At 42.7% G+C, this 18,990-nt stretch overlaps 1 protein-coding gene across 1 annotated transcript in view; it reads right to left on the bottom strand.

Annotated features, from left to right (window-relative positions):
• Positions 1 to 18,990, bottom strand: part of REM2 (RRAD and GEM like GTPase 2) — a 388,579-nt gene that overhangs the window by 280,315 nt on the left and 89,274 nt on the right. Inside the window, exon 2 of the mRNA XM_069238241.1 lies at positions 15,882 to 16,004. The gene's annotated coding sequence lies outside the window, so the exon portion shown is untranslated. The remainder of the gene's footprint in view (positions 1 to 15,881; positions 16,005 to 18,990) is intronic.

Raw genomic sequence — 18,990 nt, 5'->3', positions numbered from 1 at the left:
CCACTGGCTGCGCCAAAAGCTGAAAAATAAAAAGACATTTTACTGTTGTTTCATTTTTCAGCTGCTGGCTCAGGCAGCTTGTGCAGGGAGGGGCGGGGCAGGGCCATGGGAGGGGGGAGTAGGAGTAGGAGTAGTGGAGTGAGTGCACTAAGTCTGCATGTCAGTTTGGCCGGCCGTCTTACATGTGCACTTAGGTTTCTCCATTCCGGCTGTGTTTCACAGCTGTGTTGGAGAAAATGCACAGACTCTAGTGCACTGTCTGAGCGGCAGCCCAAGCTGCTCAAACCAATCATGATGCTACTTTCATGCTAGGCATAGCATGAGAGCAGCACCAGGATTGCATGGGGGGGAGCCTGTGCTGGTGTCCCGGGGACTGCTGTGACACCGACACCATCGGAAGAGGAGCGAGGCGGCCGGTGGCGGCAGCAGGAACAGGTAAGTTTTTTAAAATTATTATTTTATTTCCCTCTGCCCAACCCCAACATGCCCCCCCCGCCCGGACCTCCCCTTGAAATCTGCAGCGGCCTCCGCTGCTTCCTTTCCCAGCTGAATGCCCCATCCTTGGTTCCATCTCCGGGCCCTGCAATATGTGCCTGCACTGCTCAGAAGCCAGGAGGTTAATTTTGTCCACGGGCAGCCCCCCTGCCCCCCCCCCCCCCCCCCCCACGGAACAGGTCTCAAATCCACTTTCATCCTAGTAACGGGAAAAAAATACATTTTCTTTTTATCATCACAGTATTAGAAGGATATAAGACATGACCTTTCTTTTCTCGGCAACAAGACGAGCTTTCCCAGTGGGAGGGAATTGTTAGAGGGCTACCCAGTTCATTGGGGCATTCATTAGACCGCTTGGTTCATGTGCGTCACTGAGGTGGGGGCACTTTTCAGTATCAACCAGAAAGCAGTGAATATGCCCGCAGTCTTCTTGGGCAGTGACGTCCACTTCCTCCTACGTTTCTCCTGTGCTGTGTTTCTCCTGTGCTCTGGACAGAGCGAATATAAAACTGGATTTATCCGGATCTTAAGGTGCTGGGTGAGTCGGTTAGCCCTTTAAGGTAAACACCTAACTTGACTGTGTGTCGCCCCTGATGGGAGCTGGTGCTACAGAGGAACAAAAGAGTGGGCAGAAAGTGAGAGACAAATCTATCTATCTATGTATCTATCTACCTTTTTCACGCACACACATTCGTCTCTCTCTCAGATGTATGTCGAATAACAATTTAACGATTGCCATTACAACGTATGGCTTTACAATGGAATCATTGTAACAAAACTGCCTTTACAATGAAAGACTTTAAAACGAAATTTTTTACAATAATACGACTATACCTTTACCACTGATGCCTTTACCGTGAATGAATGAATCTATCTATCTAGATAACTAGATATGTGGGTGTGTGTATATATATATATATATATATATATATATAGATATAGAGAGAGAGAGAGAGAGAGAGAGAGAGAGAGAGGGATAAAAATGGGTTGATTCTTACCTGTAAAATAGTTACATTATTGTGTTAAAGGCATCACCAATATGAATACATATTCATTTTTATAGATAACTATGTGTGTGTGTGTGTGTGTGTATATATATATATATATATATATATATATATATATATATATATATATATATATATTCACTTAAAGAACCAAAGGTTACAGGGAAATTATAGTTAGGTTCTGAATTACTTGCACAAAACCATAGAAATTCTGCAGTTATAGTTAGAGTTATTTCAAGTCTAATCTAACTATAACATCCCTGTAACCTTTGTTTTTTAAGTGAATTTCATTGTTTTTTAATAATTTTATTTCCTAACTATAACGTCCCTGTAACCTTTGTTTTTTTCAGTGAATTTCTATTTTTTATTTTTAACGTAATGTAATTTTAATTACTATATGTAAATCAAACCACGTACGGGTAGGCTGCAGGGCCTGGCTGCGACGAGGCCCTGCGGCCAACCCCCTATAGCCACCCAACTCCACACCATGCAAGGCTAAACGTCTGTCTCTCTGGATGGGAGAGTAGGTGTGAGAGGGTTTGACTGGTTCTGTGAGTGGGTGAGTCAGTGTCTAAGTGGGTCTGTTAGTGGGTGAGTCAGTGTCTAAGTGGGTCTGTTAGTGGGTTTGTCAGTGTCTGAGTGGGTGTGTGAGGGTCTGAGTGGTTTTGTGAGTGGGTACGTGAAGGTCTGAGTGGGTATGCGACTCGGTGCATGAGGGTCTAAGTGGGTCTCTGAGTGGGTGTGTGACGGGCTGAGTGGGTCTATAAGTGGATGTGTGATAGTCTGAATGGGTCTGTAAGTGGGTGCGTCAGTGTCTGAGTGGGTCTGTGAGTGGGTGCGTCAGTGTCTGAGTGAGTCTATGAGTGGGTACCTCAGAGTCTGAGTGGGCCTGTGAGAGGGTGCGCAAGGGTCAGAGTGGGTGTGTGAGTGGGAGAAAGACTGAAAGGCAGAAATTGAGGGAAAGAGAGTGAGAGGGAAAGAGAGTGAGAGGGAAGGAGATTGAGAATTGTTTAGGCTTTGATGAATGATATACTTAGAATGAGATATTTCTGGGCATATTGAAAATAAAAATGTATTTATCAAGTAAAAATACTGAGATGAGCTTTCAAAATGTTCCTTAAATATTTTAAGTTGAAAAGAAATCAAAGCAGAGAAATGACCACTGATACTTCTAGACTAGAACCCTCAACCTTCAGGCTGAGGGTCTGAGAACGTAACCACTAGGCCACAGGTGCCTGCATGGTCTCCATTGCCCAGACTGGTCTAATGCATTCTATCCACACATTCTGATGGCAAAAAGATGTACTGTTCCACTAGTAGGAAGGTTTAACATTCACAGCAGAAGTAAATAAATAGACTCAAAGTCATGAGATACCAGGATTTCAAACTTCTGAGTGAAAGTCCAAGTGCTATCTCAGTAGGCCAGAAGAGACTGTTCTACTCTGCAGCAAAACATACCTATAGCATGTAAACCAAACATCTTGCTAGAGTGACGCTTAGAAGTCATTATATGGAGAGACCATTGCAAAACCAATCTCTTTCTCGCTTCTATCCCATTATGGGATGGAAGAGAGGGAGAGAGTAACAGGTCTGCGGGGGGAGTCTGAAGGCCCCCGCGGTTCTTAGTCAGTTGCCCGCATCCTGCAGGAGTCGGCATTGCTCCCCTGAGGAGGGAGCTGATTCAAATAGTAACTTCTAGCTTAAAGGAGCAATGTTTTCATCTGTCTTCCCGCACGCATATTTGTGCGCATTATAGTCACCTTAGGGCACAAGTTATAGTTACTTGAGGTAATTCTAACTATTACTGGTGAATTTCTATGGTTTGATACGGTTAAAATGTGAGCCTAACTATAACGGCCATGTAATCTTTGGTGTTTTAAGTGAATTTCAATTTTTTTTTAAATTCTATTTCCTAACTATGACGTGCCTGTAACCTTTGTTTTTTCAGTGAATATATATATAAATCTCTATGAACCCACAACTCCAAAAACGCATACCCACCCTAAAAATTCCCTTGCCACCTAAACACCCATACCCACCCTAAACCCTAAAAAAATCCATTACCACCTAAAAATCCATACCCATCTAAACCCTAAAAACTCTCTTGCCACCCAAAAACCCATACTCACCCTCAACCCTAAAAATCCCTTGCTGCCCAAACCCCTATACCTTCCTTAAATAATCCCTTGCCATCTAAAACCCCATACTCACCCTAAAAACTAAAAATTCCCTTGCCACCCAAAATCCCATTCCTACCCTAAACCCTAAAAATGTATTTACTGTGCAAAAACCCATACCCACCCTAAACTCTAAAAAGTATTTTACCACGCAAAAACCTATGGCCACCCTAAAGCCTAAAAATTACCTAACCACCCAAACCTAAACCTTTAAAATGTGTATATATATATATATATATATATATATATATATATATATATATATCCATATATTTCTATATATAGATATATATATATATACACACATATAAAACCTAGTGGTGGTCGCCAATAGGTAGTTATAGTTAGGACTAGTTTCTGTAGAAAAAGTGTTTGTTTTTATACTTGCCTATATCTTTGGTGCCGGTTGACAAATCTTCACAACATTTCCCCCCCAAAATACAACGCTCACGTCAGCTGCTGGCTGGAAAGTTTTGGGGAATTCTTCAACCAGGAGCTGAGAAAAATTGGCATTCCAAAACATGTTTTCTCCATGTTCAATTCCATAAGGATTTTGAACAGGAATGGTGGCTGAGCCACTTTAGGGATTTACACCAAATTTGGCAGAAAGCTAGCCATTGGTTCAGAAAGCGACCTTTTTGTGATTTGGTGTAAATCCAATCAGTAGATTTCTAGTTATTAAATTTAAGTAAAATTTGAGTATATATAGGGCCATTTTGTTTGTCGCATTGCTGGGGGTGCGGGGAGGGCACTGTAAAAACATATAAGGGGTCATGATACACATATCCTGACTTCATAGCTCACATGGAGGGGTCCCTTAGGGATCCCACATGGGCAAAATATTGCCCTTTTTTTGTGGGGGGGGGGGGCAATACAGGATCCTTCTCTGATCATGGGAAAAAGCAAGGCCCTGACTGGCTTCCCGCAACCTGACAAAAATATTAACGTGGGTCTTAAAAAAAACATGGAAATTCACACAAAAAAACAGAGGTTACAGGGACGTTATAGTTAGATTGACAATTTACCCATACAAAACTGTAGAAATTCAGCGGTTATAGTTATACTTATGGTTATACTTATATGAAGAAACTATAACTCGTGGCAGAAAATAACTTTGGGCAACGAGTTATAGTTTCTTAACATAAGTATAACTATAAGTATAACTGTAACTGCTGAGTTTCTCTGGTTTTGTATGGGTAAAAAAATCAACCTAACTATAACATCCCTGTAACCTTTGTTTTATATATATATATATATATATATATATATATATATATATACACACACACACACACACACACACACACACACACACACACACACATTACCTACGGATGGTCACCAGTAAGTAGTTCCAGTTAGGACCATTTTTTCCAAAGATGTAGCAGTTTATGTTTTGCCAATCACTTTGGTGCCGTTTGACAAAACTTCACAAAATTTTCAAAACTTATACTTTTGGTCAATTTAGCTGCTGCCTTGAAAGTTTCGAGGTGATCCGTCAAGCGGGGGCCAAGAAAAAGGGGGCATCCCAAAACACTTTTTTACCCATTCTACATCAATGGGATTTTTAACATGTTTTAACACGACTACAATCTTAACCACTGATTGTAATTACACCAAATTTGGCAGAAAGCTAGCTCTTGGTCCAGAAAGCATGCTTTTGTAATTTTTGTGTAAATCCCTTCAGTAGTTAATAAAATATAGATATCTAGGGATGCGGATCCTCTGCGGATCCAACTGTACTCATGCTGAAATCTAATTGTCTGCCAGCACTTCAACAAGGAAGTGTTGGCAGCCATCTTGGGACTTGGCTTCAGCCGAGTCCCACAAAAAAGTGAAAAAAAAGAAAATAGGAAAAGGGGCCAGGGTAGGGGCACCCTGAGCCAAGGCTAAAAAGCATTTTTTTGGGTAAAATGTTGGGAAAATCTGTGGATCTAGATCCTCGGATTTTCCCAAAATTTTAAAAAAAGAGCGGGGGCATAACAGGCTTTAACGAGGAGGGGGTACACAGGCCCTCCCCCTATGGCTTCAATTAGCCCCGGGGACAGCCACCTCCAGGGGCGCTCCCAAATTAAAATGCGGGGAGGCTATGCCTCCCGCACCCTGAGGACCGCCACCTCCCCAGGGAAAAACAACGATTTAATGTGGAGGAGGACCTAAGAGCCCCCCTGAAGCCCTGGGGACTGGCATCTCCCCGGGGCAAAGTTTCAAAGTTTCAAAGTTTCAATTGCATGCGGGAGGGGGGTCATGCAGGGACTGCCACCTACCCGGGTAAATGATTGAATGGTATGTGGGGGCAGCGCAGTCCCTCCCCTCACAGGGAAACACCACCTTCCCGGGCCTACAATAAAAGAATGAAGGGGTCCCTGGTGCAAATGCAATGTTGGAGTAACGATAACTCGCACCCTAAAGTAACTATAACTGCTAATTAACCTACAAATTACAACACTCTTGACATCTTTAATAACATCATTGATAATGTCAGTGTAACATCTGCAGTAAATTATTGATCAGATAACTGCGCATGGTGCTGGCACGAGTTATAGTTACTTGAAATAACTCTAACTGCTGAATTTTATGTTTTTGTGCCAATAAATTCGGAACACAACTATAACATTCCTGGACGCTTTAGTTTTTTAACTAGTGGATTTCTAAGAGTTTTTTAATATTTCTATTTCTTAACTATAACATCCCTGTAACCTTAGTTTTTTTCATTGAGTATATATATATATATATATATATAAGCTTTTTACATACCTGCATAAAACATCTACCACAATTTTCGTGGTAAAAGTCATCCCTGGTAAGGGCATATTCGTTGTAAAAAAAAAGTCATTGTAAAAGTAGATCGTTATAAATGTGTTTTCGTTATAAATCATCCGTTGTAAAGCCATTCATTGTTTAGCCTTAGTTATAAGGGCTCTTTCCCCTCGCTCGCGGCTCAGCTTTCTGCAAGGAGCTCATTACCTTTTCCTGACAGTTTGATCTGTCTTCGGAGCTCGATTAAACTTGCATTTTTCACCGTCACACAATAGACAAATCAATAAGGCGAGCGAGGGAATTGCATTCAAATCGCGCCTATGCAAATGAGTGTTCTGCAGATGAGAGTTATGCAGATGCGGTGACTCACGGCACCCGCAGAGGGGGCGCAGCTGGGTCCCCCATTAACAGCTGGATTCATTACTGTCACTGTGGCCCTCCTAGGGGTTATTAACCCACAGGCCGAAGATTAGCAATTGATGGTAATTAGGGAGAGAAGAGAAGAATTACCCAATTACGAGGGGGTGGGGGAGGAGGCGGGGGAGGGCTGTAATTAGGACTCAGGCCTTCTCTCACTACACCTCAGGGTCCTCACCGACAGCTCTGCCGCAGAGCTTAGAAAGCAGCTCCTCTCACTAACCCTCGGGGCCTTTTCCACAAACTCTTGCTCAGAGCTGAAGGACCATTCCCGCTAATTAACCTTCGGGAACTTTACCGTAACCTCGCCTCTGAGCCTAGAGGAGCAACCCCTCTCCCCAACCCTCGGGGCCTTTACCACAGACTGTCCTCTGAGCGGCTCCTCTCACCAACCCTCGGGGCCTTTACCACAGACTGTCCTCTGAGCGGCTCCTCTCACCAACCTTCAGGGCCTTTACCACAGACTGTCCTCTGAGCGGCTCCTCTCACCAACCTTCAGGGCCTTTACCACAGACTGTCCTCTGAGCGGCTCCTCTCACCAACCTTCAGGGCCTTTACCACAGACTGTCCTCTGAGCGGCTCCTCTCACCAACCTTCAGGGCCTTTACCACAGACTGTCCTCTGAGCGGCTCCTCTCACCAACCTTCAGGGCCTTTACCACAGACTGTCCTCTGAGCGGCTCCTGTCACCAACCCTCGGGGCCTTTACCACAGACTGTCCTCTGAGCGGCTCCTCTCACCAACCTTCAGGGCCTTTACCACAGACTGTCCTCTGAGCGGCCCCTCTCCCCAACCCTCGGGGCCTTTACCACAGACTGTCCTCTGAGCGGCTCCTCTCACCAACCTTCAGGGCCTTTGCCACAAACTCCTCATCTGGGATGAAGGACAATTTAATTTCACTAACTCGTATGGTCTTTACCACCAACTCGCCCCTGAGCTACAGGACCACCTCCTGTAACTAACCCTCAGGCTCTTAACGCAAGTTCTTCTTCAGAGCTGAAGTACAATTTCTTCTAATTAACCCTCAGGCTCTTTACCACAAACCTTTCATCAGAGCTAAGGGCCACCTCCTCTCGCGAATCTCCAAGGTCTTACCAAGAGCTATTACAGCTAACCCTCATCGACTCTATCACAAACTCTCCCTCAGATCAAGAGGCACACGTCCTCCCACTCAGGGGCGTCGTCAACACCACCTTCACCCGCTGCATCGGTGGTGGGGGTTTTGGTTGGCCTCTTCTGTCTGCTACTCACAATTAACGTGAACGTGTGGAAAGGTGAGTGAGTGAAACGTGGGATGGATGTGTGAGGATGGATGGAAATGGTGGATGGGTGGTAAGAGAAGGGGTGGATGGATAGATTCATTGATAAATGAGTGAAATGATGGATGTAAAGATGGATGAGTGAAAGAGAGGGAGGATGGATGAACTGATGGATGTGTGAAAGCGTGGATGGATGGATTATAACAGAAAGGGTGGATAAATGAGTGAGTGAAAGGATGGCTGATGAGTTAAAGGGTGGGTTGATGGATGGATGAAGTGAAATGCTGGATGAATGGCCGGGTTGAGAGGGTGGATGGATGGATGAGTAAAAGGAAGGATGGATGAGTGAAAGCATGGATGTAGTGATGAGTGAGTGAAAGAATGGATGAATAAATTAAAGGGAAGATGGATGACAGGATGAGAGGGTCTACGGATGGATGAGTGAAAGGGTAAATGGATGGAAGAGTGAGTAAAAAATGGATGGATGAGTGAAAGGATGGATGTGTGAGTGAAAAAGTGGATAGATAGATGCATAGATGAATGAGTAAAATGGTGACTGTCAGGATGGATGAGTAAAAGGGAGGAAGGATGGATAGATGGGCAAAAGGATGAATATATCGATGAGTGAATGGGTGAATGACTGGATGAATGATGAGAACAAGGATGGATGGATGATTGAGTGAAAGGATGGATCGATGAGTTAAAGGATAAATGGATGGATCAATGAGTGGATGGATGGATTGACTGAGTGAAAGTGTGGATTGAGGGATGAGTGGATGTATGGATGAGTGAAAGGATGGATGAGTGAAAGGGATGGAGATGGATGGCTAGATGAAAAGGTGGACGGATGGATGAGTGAAAGGGTGAATGGATGGACGAATGAGTGGAAGGGTGGATAGATGGATGAGTGAGTAAAATGATGGATGGATGATTAAAAGGGTAAATGGATGGATGGATGGGTGAGTGGACGGATGAGTCAAAGGTTGGATGGATGAGTGAAAGGATGGATGGCTGAGAGAGAGTGAATCAATGGATGAGTGAAAGGGAGGATGGATGGGTGAATGTATGGAGTGAAAGGGTGCGTTAGGGAATGAATGGAGTGAAAGGATGGGTGAATGAGTGAAAGGGTGGACGAATTAGCAAAAATATGGATGGATGACTGAAAGAATGAATGAATGAATGGTTGAAAGGGGGATTGATAAGTGAAAGGATGGATGACTGAGTGAAAGGATGGATTTGTTTGATGGCTAGGTTTGAAGATAGATGGATAGGTTTGGAGATAGATGGGTGGACAAATGGACAGAATGGTGACAGACTGAATGTTGAATGACAGACCACCAAATGAATGACAGAATGTAAAGGTGAAATGGCAGGGGCATTGTCAACCCCCACCCCGCTTTAGTAGCTAGAGCAGGTGGGTTTTTTGATGGGTCTCTTCTGTCTGAACTCGACAGACAAAGGTTAATTATTAATGAGACATAGGTGGGACGGTTAGTGAGTGAAAGGATGGATTAATAGATGGATGGACAGATGTGTGAGTGCAATGGAGGGTGGGTGAGTGAAAGGGTGGATGGATAGATACATCCACCATGAATGATAAATGAGTGTAAGGATGGATGTAAAGATGGATGAGTGAAAGGGTGGATGGGTGGATGAGTTTAAAGGGTGGATGTTTGGATGAATGAAATGATGGATGGATAGACAGATGGATGTAAGGTCAGATGAATGGATGAATGAGTAAAATGGAGAAAATATGGCTGGATAAAAGGGTGGACAGATGAACGAGTGAGTGAAAGAATGGATGGATGAATGAGTTAAAGGGTAAATGGATGGATGGGTGTGTGACTAAAAAGGTCAATGGATAGATTCATGGATGAATGAGTAAAAGGATGCATTTAAGGATGGATGAATAAAAGGGCAAATGGGTGGATGGATGAGTGGAAGGGTGAATGGATGGATAGATTAGAGAAAAGGTGAATGGCTGGATGGATGTTGAGAGAAAGGATGGATTGATGAGTAATTGAAAGCATGGTTCAACAAGTGAAAGGATAAATGGAAGGATCGATGAGTGAATGGATGGATAGACTGAGTGAAAGGGTGGATGGATGAGTGGATGTATGGATGAGTGAAAGGGCTGATGTAAGGATGAATGGGTGGATGAGTGAAAGGGAGGATCGATAGATGGCTGGATGAAAGGGTGGACAGATGGATGAGTGAAAGGGTGAATGGATGGACAAATGAGTGAAAGGGTGGATTGATGGACGAGTGACTGAAAGAATGAATAGATGAGTGAAAGGGCAAGTGGATGAAAGATGGATGAATTGATGGATAGGGCAAAGAATGGATGGATGAGTGAAAGATGGATGGCTGAATGAAAGGATGGATGGATGTATGGAGTGAAGGGATGGAAGGATGCATGGAGTGAAATAATGGATGGATAAGTTAAAGGGTAGATGGATGTGTGAAAGGATGGATAACTGAGTGAAAAGATAGATATGATTGATGGATAGGTTTGAAGATAGATGCATAAGTTTGGTTATAGATGGGCGGACTGGTGGACTGAATGGTTGCAGACTAAAGGCCTCAATATGAGTCTGGTGGTCCGAGGACTGCCAGACTCACTGTGATGGTCGGACCGCTGCACTCCAGGTGGATGACTGCCACATTACAAACCTGGCGGTTGGATTGCCGTCACCACCGGGAACATGGTTACCAATGGGTAGACGGCAGTCTGAGTTGTGCTCGGCCACAGCAGAGCTGAAATCAGAGCTGCCATGGTGATTACAATTGAGCTTTCCGTCAGCCTTTCCATGGTGGTTACCCCGCCAGGAAAAGGCTGGCAGAAAGCCAGTGCTGGGGGCCACAGGAGGGCACCTCCGCTGCTCATGGCATGGGCAGTGCAGGGGCCCTTCTGCTCAGCACCCTCGGTATGTGCCCTGTCTGCTTTGCAGATAAGGCGCATTCCGAGGGTGCTGGCGTGCTACGGTATTGGTCTCGGCTGGCATGATGATGGCATCCTGTCCGCGGCATTGATGGTCCTGTGGTGGGACCACCAAAGTCGTAATGAGGCCCTAAATGTTGGATGAAATACTGAATGGATGGCAATCAATTAATCAGTGATTTCTAAAGCGTGGCTAATCACCCATAGGGTAAACAAACAAACGAAACAGGTGTTGTACAGATAAGGAGTGGCGCTCACGAATATCCCACCCAAGTAACAATCTCCAATTATTAAGTTACGGTGCCCCTGGAGGTGAAGAAACTGCCTCAAACTTTCCCCAAAGGAAAAACAAAATAGAATAATGTCCAAGGCACACATATATATTAAATGATTGCAGTCCACAGATCCATAGGTGAAAAGTTATTGTGTGTTTAATGTAGCTTCCTTCTTCAAACACATCCAAGGCAGCCAACACGTGTTTCGTCATGCGACCACTCCTCGCATTGATTTCATCAAGGCTGCAATTAATAAATAAAATTGCCTATATAATATCAAACAGCAGATACTGCATGAATATAAGATGTACAATAATAATACCCATTGCTCAGATAGTAGTGCTCACGATCCACAAGTATGATGAGAAAAAGAGCGAAAGGAAAATTGTAAAGAAAAAACGAAAGAAAAAATGGTGGGTGATACAACCATTAGTAATACCAAGTGCTATTTACAAATAAATTATCCTAGAAATTGGTCACGTGCTGAATCAGTGAAATAATGGCACCCCCTACACCCAAATGCTACCAATCTTTTTTTTTTTGTGTGAAGTTAAGCCAAATACAAACAAAATTTCAAACTTTTTGAACTTGCCTCCATTGACTGAATCAATTCGAAAAAAACTCCCTTGTCGCAAAAAAATTAAAAAAAGAATCAATTCACCGATCTCTCGCACAGAGTATCTGGTATATGTTTATTGGAAGTCCAGTAATAACCTAAAGACCATATCAAAATCTCAAATGAATGCGAAATACCACAATCCAGAGAAATAAACATCAAAAAAGTATCAATATACTAAATAAATGGTGAAAATTAAGACCAGAAATCTAAAACATTTATTGTTGCACCAAATGAAAATTAGCACAAAATGTAAAGTGAAACACCCTATCAATGGCTCAATATTCACCTAGACCATTCGTAAAGCTAATAATGGGAATGTAATTCATATCCAAATCATGTCAAAAGGACAAGTAAAATATTAAACAGTAATTAGGACAAATGCTCGCGTAATAACCGAAACTAAAAAACAAAGGGGAATGACTCACTTCCCCCCAAAATCAGTAAATACATCTCCAATCTTTACAAAAGCGTGTGCGCTGCTGAATCCATTAAACCGCACTCAACTCCCACGTAAACCGTTTATACGTGAGGAGGCAACAAACTAGAAAGCGGACTATCACTGTGAAAGGTGTCCGCCATTATTGTAGTATCACTACATACGAGGAACAAAAAACAAAAACGGATTAATGATGCGCAATATTCACCATTATAAAGGTCCCCATTTGGCCATCTCAAAGCGTATATAGTTATCAAAATTACATAAAACAAATTAGACCAGATGAAATATGCAAAATAAAACATAAAGTAGTACCTAATACCTAAATTGTGAAATCCATCCGAACCCATAGAGTATAATCTAAGGAAAACAAATATTTCATTATAAACCTAAATAAATTCAAAAGATTCCAACCAAAAAATAATGACATAAAATAAATAAACCTAGCTGTCACGAAAAGGCAACAAAACTAGCTATTGATAATAAATATCCATCAATATTAATATTCACTGTTCACCATCCAGAAGCATATGTAATTGCCAAGAATATATTAAACAGAATTAAGCTAACAAATAAGTAGCAATAGATTGGTAAAATAATATCAATAGTTTAGGAAAAAGGTTTATTCAGAGCCAATATTTAATAATATGAGAGAAGTACAAAAGAACAATGAAAAGCACTCTCTTTGCATGAAATAAATTTGTAGTTGTGGACCTAAGTAAACTGCCAACATAAAATGCCAACAAAAAATGTAATCAATTATTGCGGGAGACAAATCTAACCCACAGTTATGTACCACAGTGTTAAAGGTAAGTGACCAATTTCCCACAGAGACAACAAGCGTAACAATCTCTCCTAACCATATAATCAATATAACCTGTCTATTAACAATAACATAAGTATCTCATCAATTAACAAAAGCAATTGAAATCCCTGTAACATAAATTAATTCAGCTCCTGAACGACGTATATGTTAATCACCCCAAAAAACTCCAATTTATGATTGGTATTTAAACCCTCCTCAACAGATCTTAGTCTCAATATCCAAACACATTCTCGTTTCCTGAGGCGCAATTCCCTATTACCTCCTCGAGGGTCCAATAATCACCCATAGGGTGTCAAGGTGCAGAATGCAAAGGTGAAATAGTGATTATGAGCAGGTGGATGGAAGGATTAAAAGATAAATGGATAGATGTTTGGATGGAAGAGATAAGCATGCACTTCTAGTGAGGGTCGCAATGGCTTGCTTCACTTGCTTGGTGTCATAAGAGTTTTGCTTCAAAGTGGGGGGTATTTTAATTTGTTGGCTACTTAGTTCAACTAGCCATCAAGATCTTACCAAGAGCTCACTAATCATGTGGGATTTATCAGAAAACTCTACTCCCAACTAAAAGGAATAGCTTCTCTCACTAACTCTCAGGTTCTTTACCTTGAACTGTCAGTCTGAGCTTAAAAAACAGCTCATCACACTACCCACTAGAGATTTAGCAGATAACTCTACCCCTAACGTAGAGGACCACCTCCTCTTACTCAGTCACAGGGCCTTTACAACAAAATCTCCTCAGATATAAATAACCACCTCCTTTCACCAACCTTCAAGGTCTTTACCAGAGGTCTTCCTCTGAGCTCCTTTCTCTAACCATTTGGGATTTAGCAGATAACCCTACCCCTGATTAAAGGAATATCTTCTCTCACTAATCCCCATGGTCTTTACCACAAACTCTTCTTCAGAGATACATGGCCACCTCCTCCAGGGAAATAAAGAATATACTATGTAAACATTGTGTGGTATACTATTTATATGGACTTTTTAAGTCTAAATAACAAATAATTAACTTTGAAAAAAATAAATTGACACTGAACCCATGAGCTAGAGGAGCAGACCCTCTCACTAACCCTCAGGGTCTCTACTTAACACTCTTCATCTGAGCTAAAGGAACACCTTCCCTAGCCAGCCTGCAGGGTCTATACAAATAATTCTTCCCCAAATGTAGCACAGCTGCTTCTCTCACAACCCCACAAGGCCTTTACCAATAACTCTTCCCCAGAGCTAGAAGGCTAGCAGCCTTCAGGGGCAATGTGCTTACTAAGAATTCTTGCTTGGTGGTAAAGTAAGACCCTCTCTAGTTTTTATCATGTTAACATTCAAGAAACTACCCCAGAGCTAAAGAAGCAGAGCCGATCCGCTCACTAACCCTCGGGATCTTTACCAATAGCCCTTCCTCAGAGCTAGAATAACAGCTTCCTTAACTAGCTCAGTGTCTTTCGCAAGAACTCTTTCTCTGTAATAGAGGAATAGCCTCTCTCACTAACCCAAGGTTCTTACCAAGAACTGCTCTCCGGAGGTAAAGGAGCAGTTCCTCTCATTAAACTTAGGGGTCGTAAGAAAGAACTCCTCTGCTAATGGAACCGACCCTCTCACTAGTTCTCATCTTCATATCCAAGAAAACGGTCCCAGAGCTAAAGAGGCAGTGCAGCACCTCTCACTAACCAGCAGACACAAATCACACAATTTGTGGCTGAGCTAGAGAGCAGCTCCTCCCAGGAACGGAAAAACACAGCTCCTACCATTAACTCCCAGGGTCCCAGGCCCCACCTAGGACTTTTGGGGCCCTGAGCAAAATGGATGATGCGAGGCCTCTTTAATTTGCATGCAGTATGACTTCATAGGAAATGATATCACAGGATTATTAATCTCCTTTGGTATCGCTGAAATGACCTAGGGTGTATATAAGCAACATGGATAAAAAGATAAATACTCAAATGAAATATTTGAGAGTTGTATTAAGTGGATTAAATTATTCACAATGGATGCAAATGCTAGGTGCAGGGCTCACAAAGATGGGGGTTTTCACTGCATGTTAACTAATTGCTTCCAGATTGGTGCATGGTAGGAAAACATATTGAATGGCATCAAGCAGGTCACTGGAAAAACTAAGCAACAAGTCTAGTGAGATAAAATTGAATTCAGAGACATGTAGATTTTCAGTTTTATTTGAGAGTTTTAGAAATCACAGGGCCAAACTAAAAAAGGACAGTGGAGTATTGTATATACAAAGCATTAGAATTTAAGATATAGAATGAATACATGCTACTCGATACTCTCAGGAAAAGCAAACAAAAGGAAGCATTCCGATATGACACTAGGGAGCTAAGTAAATTCATATGTATATAAAAATAAAATTCCAGTTAAATATAAAGAATGACTAGGTTCTGATGAAAATCCCTCAATCTCCCCAAAAAAGACAACACCAGTGCTGTATATATTTCCATCTTTATGGGGTCGGCCACCTTGGGAAAAATGGGGATACGGATAGGAATATTAAAAAATTGCCATCTTCGTATCATGTCCTGTACACATATGGAAGTTATTGGTAAAATCTGCCTGTTTTGCCTACTTCCTCATACCAATATGTGCAAAACGCAGGTTATCAGGAAGTTCATTCGTAACACACAGGGAAATAATATAAGGCAACAAAATCGGTGTAGCACTTACAGGTTGCTGCAATCATTAGGTGGTGAAGATCCTCTGAGCGCACAGGATATGTCCAAACATTTCAAAGGAATCAGAATGGCAGCAAAACGTCAACATAAACTTCACAAGCCAATCTTCACATTCCTGAGTAAGGAAGAATAAGGAACAAAACCCGAAATGGAAGTTTAACTCTCAAAAACAACCACAGCATAGAGCTAGATCAATTATTTCTGGCAGGGCAATATTACATTGGGGAAGGACATTTATTGGGACAAATCAGAATCTCAGCTGGGTAGCACCACATGCTAAAATGTGAACTTTGTAGCCTTTCTTCTGCTAAAGGTATCATTCATCCCTCCATAGTCCAATGTTGCTGCAGTATCTCTTTCTATTAAAAGAAGGCCCAATCTTGAAAGTTGTTCTTGGGACTTTGTTAAGTGAAAGTCTTAATGTGAGTCATGAGAAGCTGAGGTTGGCAGATGCTCTTGTCACTGGAAGTAAAAGCAAAACTCCTAGGGCAAGCACACAATGTGGGCAGATGTTTTCCAATCTGTTAATATAAATATACGGAAGAGCCTCTGGGGTATTTTCTTTCTGGAAAGACAGAAGTAAGGAAGAACATCTCTTGAAACAAGAAAATCCATCCATGTTGGAAGATAAAACACCATCAGCTGACCTGTCTGACAGACGATATTGCAGGTCATTGTAATTCTTTTGTACATCTCAACTTTTTATGTCGTTTCACTTGGAAATATTATAGAGAAACTAAATTATTTTTGAATTTTTCAGCTGCCCCAACCATCTGTCAATGCACACAATTGCTGTATCAACAAGAGTACTGAAAGACTGAATGCTAAATTGCTCTTTTTGATCCTTGATTAGTGTGTCAGCTCCTTAATATCCAAAGCATTTACTTTTTCTTAGCGAGCCTTCAATCACCTTCAAATTCTTTTGGAATGTTTTACTTAACTGCTAGTTAGTTTGCTGAAATCAACACAGCTCTAAACCACTGCTAGCAATAATTTGTTAGGAATGCCAGTAGTTCCTGAATGTGTCACACTGATACACTGACCTGCACGTTATCACTCTGCATCTGTTTACTAACAGTGTTGATTTTCATTAAAATATCATGCGATATGACCAAATATAGCAGGAATTCATATGATACTATCACTGATGCTAGTGATGTAGCTTCACTTCTAGGCTTCACATCTTTATCAGTTTCAGACACCTACAGATGTGCTTCATGTTTTGGACTCTCCTCAAATCAGACAGCTTTCACACTTTCCAGACGGCTATTCCGTTGAGTAACAGAGAGGCAATTGAGGGGAAGGGACAGCCCAGCTTCAGTTATCACTTTCCATCTTTTTGAAGATGCAGAGAATATTGAGTAAAGTCATGAATGATTTTTTTCAAAAATCTGTTTATTATTATTTTTTCCCATCATACTGTAACATTTTGACTTTTACATCAACACTAGGATAACAAATTTGTGCAATTACTAGTCGTCTATATAAGCACATCAGGAGAGAGTAGGCATCGAAACAGCTGACAGCTAAACCTCCAATTGGAGTACTCAACTACACTCTGCCAGAACTTACATAGATCAGGATTAAATGACATACGAATTTAAAAGAAAAGGTCCATACACTGAAATCTTTAAACTCATGGATCAACCTGGAGGACGATTAATACCCCAGTGCCCCTTTAAACCGCACACGAAGATCAGTTCATTCGTACAGAATTGTGCTTGCAGATATTAATCTTAAGCAAACTACAGATAACAATAAGAACAGTAACAAACTTTGGAGTACTGTTCCTTCAGTCGGCAGACTTTGAGTGAAGTGCGTCGTCGTGCGTGCGGGAACCCCTCTGCTCTATCCATTCGTGCCAATATAGGACGGGAACACATGCAAACCACAGACACCTGCCGCCTATATCGGACCCAGCCGCACCCCCAAAATAGAGGCTGGGCCAGCCACCCGAGCCCAGGCACCCTCCGCTTCGTGCCCCCGCGTCTGGATCAGGTGCGCTCCCATCTCAGCTGCTAGACTAACTCCTCCACACATGGGTCCGGTCCCGAGCCCTGTAGGCATGCCATCATCGTCTCCCAGCTGTCTGATAACAGATACTTGCATAACCCCAGTGCATCCTCCCATCTTAACGCCACTCTCTCCGCACTTGCCCAAGTCTCGAATGAATATTTACAGGCCCGCTCGGCTGGTGGGTCGGCCGACTTCCACCTACGGGTTATCAGGCGCTTAGCTGTTATCAAGCCTAGATCCCGAAATCTCGCAGCAGCTCTATGCCGTGTGTCCCTAGGAAAGAGTCCCAGCACACAGACCTCCCAGGTAAACGGAACCGGGTGCAACGTGCAATCCGATAAGCAGCCTACCACCGCTCTCCAGAAGCAGTGCAAGGATGGACAGGACCATAGCATGTGAATCATGTCTACATCAATGTTGGAACAGCGGGGGCAAGCTGCATCGCAACGAGAAAAATATCTGTTAATGCGAGCTGGAATGAGGTATGCCCTATGAATGATAAAGAATTGGATCAAGTGAAATCTGGAGTTACGGGGTATATTAACGTGGCTGGAGAGAACAGAGTTCCATTACGCGTCTGTGAATGAGGCGGTCGCATCCATGTCCCAGGCCGCGCGCAGTGTATCACACTCTAGGGTTGTGTGCATGCGCAGCGTGTCAGTGAACCACCTAATCAGGTGTCATCCCTGCCCCATCACCTGTATGTACTGAACCAACAGATGCGTGGGAGGAGTACTTGACAGGTTGCCCCACTTAGATGCTAAAGACCTCAACAGTGAATTACATAGCAGAAACTGTCCTGCAGGTAGGCCCGACTCCTGAACCAGTTCGGGGAACGAGATCAGCTTACCATCATTATAGAGGTCGCCCAGAGTATACAACTCTGCCGCATGCCACGCCCGCAGTTCGGGACCTGATATAACTTTGGGGCCCCGGGGAGTACCCAGCAACGGCAAGGCTGGGGCAAATGGGACTATAACCCCAGTAAGACGCAGGGACATACGATAACAGCTATAGGCCACCTTAAGGAATATCTGTCCCGGCGACACCGCTCGTGTGAGTGGGTGGAATAAATGCGACGCTTG

Source organism: Pleurodeles waltl, chromosome 6 (genome assembly GCF_031143425.1).
Source record: "Pleurodeles waltl isolate 20211129_DDA chromosome 6, aPleWal1.hap1.20221129, whole genome shotgun sequence".
Lineage (NCBI taxonomy): Eukaryota > Metazoa > Chordata > Amphibia > Caudata > Salamandridae > Pleurodeles > Pleurodeles waltl.
Note: the sequence above shows the minus strand (reverse complement) of the source record. Positions and strands in the feature narration are given on the sequence as shown.